General features: G+C 35.7%; 1 long non-coding RNA gene across 1 annotated transcript in view; it reads left to right on the top strand.

The window, feature by feature from the left end:
- Positions 1–15,684, top strand: part of LOC120460269 (uncharacterized) — a 61,439-nt gene that overhangs the window by 31,510 nt on the left and 14,245 nt on the right. Inside the window, exons 6-8 of the long non-coding RNA XR_016150775.1 lie at positions 8,303–8,436; positions 9,450–9,488; positions 14,020–14,092. This is a non-coding gene — a long non-coding RNA (uncharacterized LOC120460269). The remainder of the gene's footprint in view (positions 1–8,302; positions 8,437–9,449; positions 9,489–14,019; positions 14,093–15,684) is intronic.

Raw genomic sequence — 15,684 nt, 5'->3', positions numbered from 1 at the left:
TATTTCTCACATTATCACATTTTATTCGCTATATGTTTAGAAAATGGTACTAAAATATGAGCAGAACTCAGTTGAAGCTGCTAAAACCCTCAGGCAAAGCTCCAGCGCCAGGCTTGCCAAAGTCAGTGCCAATCACTGGAATGAAGTTTTAATTGTTGCGCGGGAATAATCAACCGGCGGTGAATTTGGCTCACGGATTAAGCCCCTCAAAGTGCGGCTTTAGGAAACAAAGCTAGGCTAAGAAGAAAGAGACACTTCCACATGGGTTGTGTAAGAGAAGTCGAGTGAATGGGGACGAAGAGATTCCCAGACGTGGATCGTTCAGGTCAACACCTGCTTTACCCTCTTGGGTTTGACCTTTCACTTTTGACCTGATAATCTTTGGGTTTGCTTAATTGTACAAGATGCCTTGCTTTATGGAAGTGTGATGTGGAGGAAACGCGAACAGGGAGATATCGTTAATGACGCGTTATGTATGAAAGACTTTTCCCAAAAACGTCAACAAAACGGGCTCTCGGACGTGCGGCATATCACCAAATAATTGATTGATTATAAAATATAAACCAAAATTTTAACCAAATGTAGTTCAACTAAAAAATAAAACGGCCAACTCTAGAAAAGAAGATTGAATGAATTAAGTTGGACGAAACAAATAATTATTTATTTATAAATGTAAGGGTTTGCAGGGTGAAGGTTGCACTTAAAATGTTTAGTATACAAATATTATTTTATTACAGAAATTATTAAATATAATAGATAACTAATAATGTATTTCACACTAGATTATATATTTTAAAAATATAATAGTTTGATGGTATGTATAATAGTATGATAGTATATAAATATCATTAATATTATTTTAAATAATTGTTTTAATTAATATTATATTACTATTTTATTATAAATATATATAATTTGGTATATATCGTCCAATTAAAATATAAAATATATATTTATTTTAGATATGTTGCAAAGAAAATGCAAACATTAACTACAACATAATCAATTATTAATATTCCATTGGTTCTATATAATATTTTTTTGCACATTTTCATCATTTCTTTGTATGACAGCCTGTTAAAAAATGATATCCGCTTTGACATCTGTCATCACTTATTGTGTACACACACACATATACATATATATATATATATATTTGGATGATTGGATGACAGTTTTGATGGAACACATTGTACCTTTTTGTCCGTTGTGGATTGGTTGCTTTCACTGCACCAACACTAACGTTCAGGTCATCACCTGCTTTGCCCTCTTGGGATTGACCTTTCACTTTTGACCTGATAATCTTTGGGTTTGCTTAATCTTACAAGATGCCTTCCTGGAACTTAATCATCTGCGATGAAATGGTGGGAAAAGAAGAGTTTTAATTGGATGCCAAGCATCTCCAGTAATCCATTTGCAAGAACACAAGCCTTTATCAGATGCTCTGGTCATTCCACAGATTACACCCTGCTGCTGTTTTCAGGAGGTCCATAAACGAGGGAAGCAGTGGATTTGGGCTCCGAGCCTCCGGTTTTGGGGGCCGTGGCCTGAGATGCCAGGGGCCGGTTGGTCGGTGTGTTTGGGAAGAGGGTATCAGGAAGGCTTAAGCTCAAACATACAACCCAAAACCAGAGCATTCCAATGGTCACTACTGTTCCCCTGCCCACCAGAGCAGAAAATAGGGCGAGTGACCTCTCCAGGAAGGTTGTGTGTCTTGGATAGTCCCAGAATCCATTTGTGGTTTCAATAAAGTAGACATTTTCCAATATTTATATGTTGTGAAGAACATCTGCTGGTTGAAATTAATTAATCAGGAAAATATTGTTCTGCTCTGGGAGTGACATGGAGGAACCACAAACGGCGTTTGGCTTGGTGAGGACACAAATATCTTTAACGACGTGTCATGTATGAATTGTGTGAAATAGAGATCCTTCACAAAAATGTCAACAAAACAAGCTCTCGGACTTGCAGTGAACCAGCGTTGGGGTGCGTTTGTACAGTTTTGATGAAACACATTGTAACTTTTTGACCATTTTAGATTGGTTGCTTCCAACATTAGTGGCTCTTATGATGCATTTAGTTTGAGGTTTCTGTACATTATGTCCATCGGTATTGTCACCGGGCCCAAATCCATTACATTTCTAAAACGATAATAACCTATACTAAACCTAAACTAATCTTGACAAACTATATATCATTTGAAAGCTCTCTAGTTTCCATATTTGGTGACTGTTTGGCATATTTGAATAAATTACAGAGGAGCCGTAATTGATCAATTTGCATGAAAGAAGGGTAGAAACCTCAGTTTGTTTTCATGCCAAGTGTTCAATAGATAGCATCCATTCAATTATATAAGTAAAAAAGGGTTTTAAATATAAAGAAAACAATTATAGATTCACCATTTGTGATGTGGCAGCAAGTTATAACGCACATACTTGTTCTTTTTATGTGTTTACTAGAGGTTGTCTATTCATATCAAAATCCGCCAAACTTCTCATTTATTTTTATTTTTTTTATGTGCACGGATAAATAATTCCAAACAAACACATGATATTCCATAAAATAATGGTCATGTTTGATTTCATGGTGATTAAGAATCTTCAAAAAAATTATTTTGCGAAATTATGTATGAATAATCAAGTAAGCCTAGCCTAAGTTGCTTCAGTCCAGTAATGTTCATCATAAAATAATGCTAACAAAATAAAAGTTATTCTTACGTTTACATTATAAAACCAATTAAAGATTTCACAGCAAAAAAAAAAGAAAAAAAATTGTACAATTTTTACTTGCTAAAAACTTTCAATCAGACAACGGAAAGCAAGCAGTAGATACAGGTTTTTCAACAAAGTTTTGATCATTTAGAGGCCTTAGATATTGTGTTTATAATATGATACAGTAGCTTTATAGGGTTAAAGGTGGTCAGGCTGGTTTTTAAACCAGCTAAAACTAAAACTAAAAGCTAGCATGTTTCAAAACAGCCATTTTGAAGTGTCCCTCGTTGTCTTTTAGATTCTTAAATGCAAGGAATGGCCGCTCGAGGCCATCTTTACAGTGTTTACCTACTAATCATTAACTATTGCAGTCATGGAAAGCACATTGCTGCGTCGAGAAACTTTTAATTGTTTTCCTCCATCTTGAACTCGAGGGCAACCTACGATGTGCGGAAAAAATGGGAAGCACTCTTTTTTTGTGGGATTACCCATTCTGGTTGTTCAGTCTTGCGTGCATCTTCATGTTCAGAATGGAGACCTCACATAGGGCAAACTTAAGCAAATCAAAAACAGAAAAATAAACACGCACACGGAGTTAAAACTGGTGAGCTTTCTTGGCCAAACAATCTTTGGTGTTTGTTTGGGTTTTGAGTCTCATTCCAAGACGCTAATTTGTTTTGTCTGTAGTTGTGCCTGGTTGTTTGTCTGAGGTAAATTCTCTAGCTCCTGGGCTTTCAGATCGTCAGAAGCCACACGTGCGCTCGCAAAGATAGGCCTTTACAGCCCTCGATTAGTTAGCAAAGACTAGCTTGAGTAATGTCAGCTCTAGCTATGCAAAGCTCAACCTTTACTAATGGCACACGTGTAAAAACCCGGCAAAGTGGCTAGTAGGAGTGAATTTGGTGGGTGTCAATGTCAAGCCCTGGTTAGCAAACAGGATAAACACAAAATACTAATTTATAGGGTTCGCTGCGCTACATTTATATTGATCTAAGCGCTTTGTTTGCATATGTCTGCCAACTAAATCAAGATTATAGCCACATTTATTCGTGTCAGCCATCAGACCGTAATTGATTTGCTATGAACCTGTAAAACTTCAAATTTCCTCACGCAGGCCGCAACGCAAACGTCTGTTTACACGAGTGTGAAGTGGCTTAAAGAAATCCTATAAATCAAGTCTATGAGACTCACTTGGAGACAAAATGCTATCATAGAGCTAAAAAAAACGGGTTTGCAGTGCCATAGGGCTCAGTGACAGATATAATAATGCACTATTAACCTTCCCAGAGTAAATAAATATGGTTTCACAAACGCAAAAACCACGCACTCACTGTGTTGGATCGCGTATCTGTGTTTTGGAAGCACGAAGTAACTACTTTAAACCCGTTTACGACAGATGCAGAGACAAGTCGATGGAAATACGCTCCACGAACTCAAGTTTCAAGAGCCGAAACGTTCATAAAACCGGACAGCTCATTGTCTATCAGGTTGTCCATCATAAGAAAAATAGCCACAGGCTTCCAGAAGTCACAGTTACAAGGTTTTTTTGGAGTGGTGAGGCCTGCAAAGAGCCAGAGAGTTTCGGGAACCGTACTAGAGACTGGGAAAACATAAACAGACAAATCTACGATCAGTGGTTTGGATTGGATATTCCCATCATGCCACTGGGTGTGGGGATTCTGTGCAGATGCATTATCAGCGTCCACTGGACATTAAAAACAAGGATGGCTGTAAGTCAAGTCAAGTCACCTTAATTCATACAGCGCTTTCTACAATACAGAGGGTTTTAAAGCAGCTTTAGAGAGATAACGGGAAAATAATGCAGCAAAGTTTGTTTCCTGAAGTAAATAGTGTCACAGTCCAGCTTCAGTAAGTTCAGGGATGGTTCATTTCTGTTGTAAAAAATAAATAAATAACAGCTCAGTTCAGTTCTCATATATCAATAATATTGTTGAATATTAAAAGTTAAATGTTAAATTTTCCCAACTAAGCCATCTAAAGGTGACATGATTAGCAGAAAAGGTTCCTTCATATATAATTACTCCTTAAATGTAATTTTTTTTTTACATAAAGGGTTCTTTAAAATTTAATTGACCAGAGTCTAAGAATGTTTTTCTATTAAGAAACTAAAATGAAAAACCTTATTTAGTTTTTAATAAACATGAGGTATTGTCTATTTTATGATTAAATAATGCAGTGAATTAAATACTACACGAATTAATCTTATTTTTGCGTATTATTTGGAGCGTATTATTTTTATTATTAAAGCGTATTATTAAAAATTAAAAAGCGTATTGTTTTTGCGTATTATAATATTCTCGAAAATTAATGAGTTTATTCTCAAGATTATATTTTGGATTTTTTTCTCTCGAAACACAACGACTTTATTCTCGATATTTAATGAGTTTATTCTCAAGATTGTATTTCGACTTAATTTCTCGAAATTTAATGATTTTTTTTTTCTCGAAACACAATGACTTTATTCTCGATATTTAATGAGATTATTCTCAAGATTGTATTTCGACTTTCTTTTTCAAAATGTAACGATTTTTTTCTAGAAACGCAACGACTTTATTCTCGATATTTAATGAGTTTATTCTCAAGATTGTATTTCGATTTTTTCCCCCCAAAATTTAACGTTTTTTTTCTCGAAACACAACGACTTTATTCTCGATATTTAATGAGTTTTTTCTAAAGATTGTATTTCAACTTTTTTCTTGAAATTGAACAAGTTTTTTCTTGAAACCCAACGATTTTATTCTCGATATTTAATGAGTTTATTCTCAAGATTGTATTTAAACTTTTTTCTCGAAATTTAACGAGTTTAATCTCGCATTATAATGACTTTAATCTCAAGATGGTTTTATTTTTGTATTATTGCTTGGCCCTAATCTTCTTCCATAAAATCCAGTCGTATAAAAATGCAACATTTTAATTTTATAATGTATTTAAAGCAACTGTTAGGAACAATGCAAGCAATCTTCCATTGCACATGGTATAGGATATCAACAGCAACGCAATGTCAACGTACAGCCGAATCTCTACCGACTGACACATTTCTACCATCACACCACCAGCCTGAAGCTCAGACGTGTAAAAGCAAACTGAAGGGAACATAAGCAGATGGGTTACAGTCAGTGGCGTTTCTGTCAAAGCTAAATAAAATCAGCATGATGTTTGACGGAGAGGCACGTAAAACCTCTTCCGAGATTAATGAGACCCTCATGTGTCGTGTGCCCAACTCTTACACCTCCGTTCAGGAATGAATGAAAAATTCGTTGGAAAAAGGAATGAAAAAACTGTTTTGGTTGGTGCACTTACCTGTTGGATAGTAAAGTCATGAATGAGATCTCTTTAATATCTCAGTTGTTTTCTCTTAGACAGCGATGAGATGAAATGGAGATGTTCATTGGTGTAGAGCGAGTATAATACTAATACGCACGTTTATTTTATTCCTCTGTGCTCTTAAGGCTCGATCACACCAAGAACGATAACTGTAAAAGAAATATTGAAATATTGCTGGTTTAAATTACAGTGTAATTAAAATTTTTAGTTAATATAATAAAGGAGATTTTTTTTAATCAACAGAAACTCAAAATATTATGTTATCTGAATTATGTAAATTGATTTGACAAAATAATTATTTGTATTTATATATTTATAATATTTATTTGTTATGTTTTTTTTAATGAATATTGTAATATTTCCGCCGTATGGAATACATTTTCTACTGGGAGAGCTAGGAGACACCATAGAATAGTGCTGCTAAATATTACCCACAATTCCTGTGTGCTCGAAGCAGAACATAACATATTACATAGTGGCCATTAAATCATAGCCAGACTGCAGTTAAAAGAGCAATTTTACAAATGCAACAACAAATGACATGATTTTCTTCTAATACGCCAAGGCAGAGTCATTTAGACTTTTTGTTTAGGTTACTGTTTTGAATTGTTTAGATGAATTTATTCATTTTCTTCCTGCTTCATTCTGGGAGAGTTTGATGGCTTGGGAAAGTCTTTTTTTCTGCTACTCAGATGTATTGCATTTGTAAACCCTGCGAGTTTAGGCAATTTCTTTTGAATGAATGCTTAACTGTAATCGTCAGTCGTTGAGAAGGACGAGGGACCACTTTCATCCTTCATAAACCATATCATGCAGGAAAATATGAAGAACCCTTTGCATTCCATAATCGCCCACCGCCGTTCCCATTAAGCTTCCCTTCAGAGGATCCTCATGTGGACTTTTCCAGCGGATCTGCAGTCCGCGGTTTAAAAAGAAACGTTCTATCTATCTATCTACAGTGGTGTGAATAAGTTTTGGCATCCATGCTAAAGTTGCCTAAAAAGAGGAATAAAAAATCATCTTTTGGATATTGATCTTAATGCCTTAATTAGAAAAATGAGGAAAACTCCAACCTTTAAGGACACCAATTTTCTTTGTGAATGAATAATGTATCATAAATAAATAAATGTTTTTCCTTAAAATACAGGGTGCATGAGTCACGGCACCCCTATGTTAAATTCCCATAGAGTCAGGCAGATTTTTATTTTTAAAAGCCAGTTATTTCATGGATCCAGGATAATATGCATCCTGATAAAGTTCCCTTGGCCTTTGGAATTAAAATATCCCCACATCATCATCACACCATTCACCACACCTAGAGATTGGCATGGGGTACTTTCCATAAGGTCATCTTTCAATGCAAATCAAACCAGCTATTAGGCTAACTGAAGTAAAACCATGCCAATCTTTAGGTGTGGTGGAAGGTGTGTGATGATGTGGGGATATTTTAATTCCAAAGGCCAAGGGAACTTTATTAGGATGCATATTATCCTGGATCCATGAAATAACTGGCTTTTAAAAATAAAAATCTGCCTGACTCTATGGGAATTTAACATAGGGGTGTCCTGACTTATGCACCCTGTATTTTAAGGAAAAACATTTATTTATTTATGATACATTATTCATTCACAAAGAAAATTGGTGTCCTTAAAGGTTGGAGTTTTCCTCATTTTTCTAATTAAGGCATTAAGATCAATATCCAAAAGATGATTTTTTATTCCTCTTTTTAAGCAACTTTAGCATGGGTGCCAAAACTTATTCATATCACCGTATCTATCTATCTATCTATCTATCTATCTATCTATCTATCTATCTATCTATCTATCTATCTATCTATCTATCTATCTATCTATCTATCTATCTATCTATCTATCTATCTATCTATCTATCTATTATCAAATGTTGACAAGTGTTGATTAATAATAAGCTCATTTTAATACTGAATACCCAGTGTGTGCGTGTGCTAGCTATTTTCTGAATGGAATACTGTTCACCTTCTTCTCCAAATCCTTTTCTTCTCAGTAGTATCCATCCCTGTTGACCTTTCCAGACGGCTTCCTCCTTCATAACCGGGGCCGCATCTGAAACAAAAGCAAAATTATGGGTCTGGTTTGGCTGGGTGGGAGAGGAGAGGAGTGACCCTGGCATGTGGTTCTCCTGAGCCCGACCAGGCCGAGGTGAAGAGACGAATCTCGATGAATGTGAAGAAAACCCGACCACAGCTAATTTAAATGTGTCATTAACAGGACGGGAAGATCTAAACTGGTGCTGGCAGAGACCCTGGAAAAAAAAAGCCACATATTCCTGAAGACATCTCTTGTTTTTCCTCTTTTGTTGAGAGATTCAGGGAGTCGTGAAGTGGAGCCCTCCTGCCCCTCGTGTAAGCGCTGTACTTAACACCTCATAAATTTTCCCTGCAAGAGTGCCGAGTAACGGCTTCCTAATGACATTTCCCATAGCCGTTACGCCCCAACGTTCAAGGCAAACCACGGTAGGACAACACGTGTTAATGGACGTGTATATTTTTGTTATCTCCGGATGTCAATGTAAACATGAAGGTTTATTCACCAGGTCAAAAGAAATTTGAGCACGACTGCTATTAGCATATTAGCGTTAGCTCTCGTGGTGACAGGTTCTTGAACCAGAACGAATTTATTCCGACAGGAACTACCAGAGAAACTCATGTTTCAGTAAACAGAAACCCCGGATGCCAGGGTCAATTGCTTAAACACACATGCACACTTCCAGTCCTGTGTTGTGGATAGTTTTAGTGTAAAACACAAGTGCACAAAATAATGTTATATCCGTGTTGCCGGCCAATACGATGGCCATCTTGCACTTTATACTAAATATACGAGAGAAAACAATCGATTTATTCCACTCAGTCTGTTTTGCTGGCCAATACTATGGCAATCCAGGACTTTTATACTCAATAGGTCAGAGAAACAATCAATTTATTCCAGTCAATCAACAAGTAGTCAGTTTAGTCTGTTTTGAAGGCCAATACAATGTTGATCTTTGACTTTTTACTGAATAGATGAAAGCAAACAATCGGTTCAAAAAAGTCTATTTTGTCAGTCAATCAACAAGTAGTCGGTTTTGTCTGTTTTGAAGGCCAATATAATGGTGATCTTGGGCTTTATACTGAATATGTGAGAGAAAACAATTGATTTATTCCACTAGATCCTCAAAAAGTCAGTTTTGCTGGCCAAAAACATGGCGATCTTGGACTTTTTTACTCAATAGATAAGAGAAAACAATCGATTTATTCCAGTTGATCTACAATTAGTCAGTTTTATCTGTTTTGAAGGCCAATACAATGTTGATCTTTCACTTTTTACTGAATAGATGAAAGCAAACAATCGGTTCAAGTCTATTTTGTCTGTTTTGCAGGCCAATATGATGGCGATCTTGGACTTTTATTCTCAATAGGTAAGAGAAAACAATTGATTTATTCCAGTCAATCAACAAGTAGTCAGTTTTGTCTGTTTTGAAGGCCAATCTAATGGTGATCTTGGACTTTATACTGAATATGTGAGAGAAAACAATTGATTTATTCCACTAGATCCTCAAAAAGTCAGTTTTACTGGCCAAAAACATGGCGATCTTGGACTTTTTTACTCAATAGCTAAGAGAAAACATAATAGTTTATAATAGTTGATCAAAAATTAGTCAGTTTTATCTGTTTTGAAGGCCAATACAATGGCGATCTTTCACTTTTTACTGAATAGGTGGTAACATACAATCAATTCATTTCACTCAGTCCACAAAAAGTCTGTTTTACAGGCAAATATGAGGGTGATCTTGGACTTTATACTGAATATTTAAGAGAAAACAATCGACTGATTCCACTCGATCCCCAAAAAGTTAGTTTTGCAAGTCAATACGATGGAGGTCTTGTATTTTATACTGAATAGGTGAGAGAGAAAAAGCTATTTATTCCACTTAATCCACAAAAAGCCATTTTGAAGTCTTTTTAAACCAACCTTCAGACTTTTTTAGTCATATCTATAAGCCAAAGCCCCGTGTTTTTGGATGGACTGCAGCTGAGGATGGAGGCCGCCGTGGCTTCTGAGTAATCAACATCCTTGAGTTGCCTGAACCACTTCTTTTTCATTTCCTCAGAATCCACAATGGGCTTCAACCAGCCACTCCAATAAATGATGCCACACACAGTCATGCTAGTCCAAAAAAGCCTCAAATGCATCGTCTTTTTAAGTGTAATTGAAGGAATCCACTCATTCTTAAAATGGGATTCGTTTTGAACCCGAAATCTCACATTATATTGGAGGTCCAGGCTTTAGGCTATGCATTTATTTGTCTGTTCACATAACAACTTCAACTCAATAAAGTGCACTAGTTCAATACCAAACCTGTGCCAAGAGTGGGTAATTTAATCATAAAATTAACATAGGAAAATTGCGGTTTATCATATTATTTTTTGAGTAGACGCACAGTTGCGTGATATGCAGTTGCGATTGCGTCAGAATTGTGAGACTGAAAAGTCACAATTATCTTTTAATTTTTTCATTCCGTGGCGGAAACAAGCTTCCATATCCTCCTTATTGCTTTAAGAGTGAACAGTTTTCAGTAAAGGCTGGTCCAGGATCAGTAACTAGGATGTATTGTTATTGTTCCGTAGATCATAAAAAAGTGTGACTCTCCATTCTATATGTCGTGAGTCCCTGAGCCATCTTGACGGTGTGTGTGTGTGTGTGTGTGTGTGTGTGTTTGCTTAAAGTAGTCATGGCCAGCGTGGGGAAAGTGACCAGTGTGCTTTGACCTTTCTCTCCATCGCGGATCTCCTGGCCCGACGGTGACGCGTGTGTGGTCCCGACTGGTCCAAGGTCAGCCAAAGCCTCTGTGGTGCTCCAAAAGCAGTGACATTTTCTCAGGTTCAGGAATTGTAATTTTGGGTCCAGCCATGTTAAATACATCAACATTTTTGTGCTGAGTTTATGAAAAGATGAGATGTTAGCCTGCAATTATCCGGCGCAGTGTTTACACCTCGACCTTCCCTGCCCTGAGAAACCCCACACCACACACTTCCTCATGGTGTTCACTGAAATGTAGAATATTACATAATTCAACTATTTATGTATTTTTAAGAGCATTAGTTGACAGGTCTGATTTATGATTTCGTTCGCTGTCAATATAAAATTAAGCCACACTGGGAATATTCATGAACGTGAATGCACTTTGTAATTGGCCGTTCAATTTCCTAAAGACTACACTATTAGTTTTGTTTTTTGCAACAGTGTGAAGATGTTTCAGTGGCATTTCTCAATTTCAGGAGCAAAAATTCATTTCAGTTTGTTTGATTCATTTCAGATGCTTTAATGATTCTAAACTCATGAAGCGATTCACTGACTTAATTGTCGTGTGTGTGTGAGAGAGAGAGAGAGTCATATTGATTTGTATGAAGTCACAAAAAAGCAAGTTATATACACCCAGTTATTGTAGAAATGCTCGAGTATATCCGTGTTATTTTCTGGCTATAAACTCCCGCCTTTGGTAGACATAACATGAACAGTCTGCCTTGGTGACAGCAACTCGCCTCGTCTCTGAGACAATCGGATCTGCACCCAAACTGATGATGGAAAGAAACCCGATGATCATCTGGGTCTGACGGAGCCGGTCGGCCACATGAACAATCACTGTCCGGGAATTCGAGAAACACCAGAAACCTCTGCGTCGCCTCCAAACACACAGGAAAACACAAGCTGGACTTCCAATCGAGACGACAGATGGTTTCACTCAATCGGGGACGCTGGAGTCGAGCTGATAAAGAATTGTGGTTTAGTTTAGAAGAATAATCGATGATTCATGAGGACGTTCTAGTTTACGCTCTCATTTCAGTGAACAAAAAATAATCATTATATCATCAGGATTCAGTCTTGGTGTCCAATACTAATATTTCCCAATATCCTTAAAACAAGATTAATAAATCGGGCTATTTAGTGGAGTTCCTCCGACAGATGAAGACATAATCATAGTCCTTCTATTTAGTTGCGAAGGCATTAATATTGCTCATGATTAGAGGATTAACTTGTCTATCCATCCAACATACTTCCCAACATTATTATTTTATGTTGGTATATGCAAGTATTTTTTTATTAATTAATGTATTTATGTATGTTTTTTCTAGGTGTGCTTTTTTTATGTAGGTTTTATTTATATTATGATTTATTTTTTGTTTTGTGTGTTTTATCTATTTGTTTTTTTAATTGTGTATTTTATTTATTATCTTATTTATGTTTTATTGTTACTTTCATTTATTTATTTATTTCTTGTGTTTTATTTATTTGATTTTTATTTGATTTTTTGACTGATTTATTTTATTTTTATTTTTTTTATTCTTGCCGATTTTTTTTTTTTTTAGTTTTTACTGATTTATAAAAATTTCATTTTTACTGATTTATTTGTTTTTTGATTTCTTTTTACTGATTTATTTGTTTTATTTTTTATATATATATATATATTATGTCTTTGCACCCACAGATATTATCCTGACATTAAAAAGGGACGAGTAGTGTCCAAATGTATTCATAAAGCACTTTAAAAACCACGGCGTGTACCAAAGACATCTACATTTAAATTCATGTTCCTGGTTTTATTGTGCACAATTCATTATGTCATGTTATCGTAAAGCACCAAATGTTTGTCTTCGTAATCTTTATCGCATGCAATAACTCGCTCCACCTCTGTATTGACTTTGCTTCACATCATAAATCCATCTTTACAATCCACTTGACATCAGCCACATTTTTAGTTTTATTTGTATTTTTCCTCTGAAATATATCAGATCATAGAAATAAATTGAGTTAGGAACAGCATGTTGACTTAAAGAAAAGACGTGTGCATTTACACTGGGATGAAGGAATAATCTCATATTTCAGAACTTATTAAGTGTTGCACGCTACAGACTCTCTCTCTGTGTGTGTGTGTGTGTGTGTGTGTGTGTGAGAGAAGAAGCTCGCGACGGGCTCTGGGTGGTCCATCGCTGTGTCTAATCATTGTCACATTGTTCTCGACTGTGCATGACTTACACTTCTGAAACATGGAAAAGCTGAAAAGCAAGTGAGCAATTCAGTTTTAATGAAATCTTCCGACGTAATTCGCATAAAGCGCTAATGTAGCGACGTACACATCCTTGATATATGCGTGGTCAGAGGTCACACACTCCTTTTGTTTCTTGGTGTGTGTGTGTGTGTGTTGGGATGCAGGAATGCGTTTGTACCAAAGCCACGGGAAGTGTTGAAATCCCGCAAGCCCACCCGAGACTCTTTGATGCCCCACAGCATCCACTGAACCAACTGGTACCAAAACAAAAACACATTGATGGACGACCCAGGAGAAGAGAAGTGCGTGCATTAATAATTATCAGCCAAGGCTTTGTGTTGCTGAGGCGATTATTCATGGGTTTTCAAAGCTCTTCATGATGATCGAGACAACAAAGGACGCAAAACGCAGCCTGATGATGATGGGGTTTGGTGACGTAACATGCAATTATTGGGTCTCTATATTTCATTTATGTAAGTGAGACAGCAAAATAAAGTAAATGTGACATATTATACCCATAAATTCTTCATACAAAGTAGATGAAGTGTGTTTTCTGTAATTGCTAATGCTCTGAACAACATGAAGCATTGCTTGGTCACTGGTTGAGCTAAACTGGTATTATCTAATTGTGTAGTTAAATTTAACAGATATTCAACATAATTCATGTGTGAGAGTCGAACAGAAGGACGGACAAAACCAGTCAAATGTCAATTCTGCTCATATTTTAGTACCATTTTCAGAAAACAAACTGTGATAATGTGAGAAATGTTGAAGGGGCCTGAATACATTTAGGTTTGAGTGGATATTGATTTGATTGCAGTGCATATAAGTGTATTTCATTTCAAATTTTAAGTAGTTTATTTTAAGTAACTTATTTCCGTTTCTCTTTTTTCTTTTCCAGTAAGCTGTTTAACTGACCGCAAAGTGTTTGGATATCACGAGGCCGTCTCGTTCGATGGCTGTCCATGTTCCGGGTAGGTGCAAAGCTAATGCAAAACACACTCACACCTGACATCCAATGAAATCAATCACCCAAATATTTATTAAACGCATGAGCGCACTGTTGTCTCGAGGCCCAGATTTGTTAACGAATTAGACGTAATATCTCACATCATTGTTTGGGGTTGTGTTCTTGCAAACTCAGACAAAACAGCAGCCTTGTTTTGTGTTCAAATCGAGAACACCTAAACCTCAGGGTTATGTCATTAATCTATGAGAATAACCCTTCTTGAGTTCGACATTATTCACGCTTTATCCCCTAGAGTACTGTGAGTTTTCCAGAGGCCGCATGTAGTGTGTGTTGTGTAATGCTGAAGTGGAGGTGGACGCCATTACCCTCGCCTGGAGATCCAATTTGGTCTCAAATGTGTATAAATTGGACGTGCACAGACATTTTGAGGGGCAGGGGCTCAAGTGAAAAAAAGGGCACTTCTCATAATTAAAAAAAAAAAAATTACTTTTTTTAAACACAACTCGGTAACACTTTACAATATGTGTGCATCAATAAGCATTAATTCATGCTTAACTAATGCACAGATAATACTGAATTAATGTGTAACAAATGATTATTTAAGCTATTCATTAATGATTACCACATTAGGAACTAATTAAGAGTCTGTAAGGTTAATATATTAGTTCATACATGAATTGTTATTAATTAAATATGTAATTGTGGATTAATTCCATAATAACTTATTTTTTTAACTAATAGCGTTAATTAATATGTTAATTACCAGAATAAGCCAATGCCTTGTATTTCAACTTACAGGTAATATGACAGGTACACTAATATGCATTAATACATGATTAATTACTTCATTGTTAGTGCAAATTCATGTGCAAATTACTACAATTACTAAATGACTAGTTAATAATGATGTGCCCCATCAAGTAAAGTCATGACATAATGATACCTTTGCAAATCATTAGCTAATGATTAATTAAAGCAGACAACTGGAAGTTGAAGTGTATAGCTTTGACTAATTGTGGTAATTAACACATTAATTTACATTATTAGTTAAGAAAATATGTTATTAAGGAATTAATACACAATGACACATTGAATTAATAGCAATTCATGTATTACTTAATCTATTAATCATATTGACCCTTTATTAGTTGCTGATGCAGTAATCATCAATTAATGTTTTAGTTCTTCATTAGTTATACATTAACTCATGATTATCTGTGCATTAGTTAAGGATGAATTAATGCACATTAGTGCACCCGTATTGTAAAGTGTTACCCACAACTCTAATATTTTTAAAAATATATTTAAAAAGTTAATTAATTTTATCTTCCTCAAACTCATACAATTGTTTAATTTTCAGAAGATGTCAACAAAATAATCATCACAAAAAATAATCAGTTCACACAGAAATCATGGTCTCCTTAGTATTCATAGGTTTATAGAGCAGCAAAGGAAAGCATGCCACAGTGTGTCAATCAAGTACATATTTGATATGGTGACATGGACTGTATCATCATCAAATAAAACCTTCAAAATCCACATTTCAAGTTTGTTTCTGTTTGCTGTAGATTTCTTCTAAATTCACCCATTTAGATT

This window comes from Pimephales promelas, chromosome 25, assembly GCF_988280905.1.
Source record: "Pimephales promelas chromosome 25, fPimPro1.hap1.1, whole genome shotgun sequence".
Classification (NCBI taxonomy): domain Eukaryota; kingdom Metazoa; phylum Chordata; class Actinopteri; order Cypriniformes; family Leuciscidae; genus Pimephales; species Pimephales promelas.
The sequence above is the reverse complement of the archived record's forward strand: the minus strand, read 5'-3'. Positions and strand labels throughout refer to the sequence as shown.